General features: G+C 42.7%; 1 long non-coding RNA gene across 1 annotated transcript in view; it reads left to right on the forward strand.

The window, feature by feature from the left end:
- The window catches only part of LOC109367212 (uncharacterized), a 37,257-nt gene that overhangs the window by 24,345 nt on the left and 11,126 nt on the right, over positions 1 to 1,786 (forward strand). The window lies entirely within an intron of this gene.

The following is a 1,786-nucleotide window of genomic DNA, read 5'->3' on the forward strand; positions in this document are numbered from 1 at the left end:
ACCAATTCTGTTTCTAGTTTATGATTTTATTTGACTCATGAAATCATTTCTGATGTGGCATTAATTTAGAAGCGTGTGCTCTGTGAACACTGAGGCTTCACTGCACCATTGTTTACTCAGTCAGTGTGGTAGCAGTTGCTGAAACATTTTGAAAAGCTGCATGTGACTTTGCAGAATTACCAGCCAGCTGAGTGGGATAAGAACAGGAGCCTCAAACTACCCACTGCTTCATATTTCAGAACCGGTGCAGAAGGGTGAATGCTTATTATTACAATTCTATAAACAACTACACAGCCATGCCCGTTGTTAATGAGCCCTCGCCCATATATGCTTACACAAATGACCTTTCTGAATTTTATATTGTAAGCTGTGCCCTCTAGTGTGGTGACAAGGAATCTCAGCTTTAGCTTCAGAGTGTTTGAGAAAAGCCCTGCTGAAATCAGACCTGTGGCACATCTATCCCACTATTCTGGCTCTGAGAGTGGCTGTGTGGGATGCTATTTAGGGAGTGCTTATGAGCCTGGCTGCGTTTCACTGTCTGACCTCCTGGTATACAGTTGCTATTTTAAGGACAGTGGAGAGTACTGGTCTGTGCAGTGATTCTTCCAATTTTATAGTAGAACAAAATGGAAACATGAACAAAAAGAGAAGAAATAAAAATTAAGGAGCCCCATTACACCCTTTGGCTGTACTACTGGGGCATCTGTTCCACGGACAACTCAAAAATTAAAGTTTGACAGGCGAGCTTTCTGGAGCTTTTCAGGGGGCTCTTTCTGACCTTAACAGCAATAAGAGTAAACACCTTGTGGTCGTTTCACAAAGCTGTGTCGAGAAGGAAAAGAAGAACAGGCTATGAGTGAGCTTAGAGACAAGGAGCAGATTTCTGATAATGAATAGGAGTTTTCAGTGTTTGCACATTGCTGGGTCTTACATTGCAGCTTCTTACTGTCGCAGAATTAAAAAGCAAACAGTCATTGTCAAGTGAATAGGAAGAGACATGCCTCTTATCACTGCACAGGAAAAGGAATAACATCATCTCTTAAATATCTTAATAAGAGCTCACAAAGCTTAGTCTATTGTAGTTTTCAGTAGAAGCCAGATCAAAATCTCATGTCAAGACTCAAGGCACACTGGGAGTTAGCCTTTTTGCTGCCATAGGGATCTTCTTGACAGTTGTTAAAATCTTTTTGTACTGGGTCCTTACCCAACAAAGCAGAAAAATGAGAAGGTTTAAGCGTTAATACACTTTAGACATGCATCATGCTCCTGGACGAAACCATAAACCCGACTATGTTTCTGTCGCGCCCCTTCCTCGTGTCAATTGCGAGTGCCGGTTTTGCACGCTTGACTCCTCTGTGCAGCATTTGGCGTAGCCAGCAGGTGGCATGGGAGGAGAGAGTGTGTGACGGTGAAAGCTCTCGCCTCCCGTACAGAGGAGGGCTCTCAGTAGTTAGGTACCTTATGGCTTGATGGTGTTTGACAGCTTCTGTCCCAAAGACGTGTGGGGAGTAAAGTATTTCCAGTTTCTTTGAATCTCCCTTCTTCTTAATTAGAGCTTCTTAATCAAGTCCTCTGTTACTGCTTATCCATACCACATAACTCATTTTGCTCCATCTTTGCGTGTTGGTCATAGACGTGTAATTATTCCTGTAACTCTTTTTGCTTTCTTAAAGAACAGTGACCAAACTTGGGCAAAGACATCAACCTCTGAGGTGATCTTACCCAGGCTGAGAAGAACAGAGGGTTATCTCATGTTCATCTTTGCTCTCATTATAGGATGCTTCCT

This window comes from Meleagris gallopavo, chromosome 4, assembly GCF_905368555.1.
Source record: "Meleagris gallopavo chromosome 4, MGAL_WU_HG_1.1, whole genome shotgun sequence".
NCBI lineage: Eukaryota > Metazoa > Chordata > Aves > Galliformes > Phasianidae > Meleagris > Meleagris gallopavo.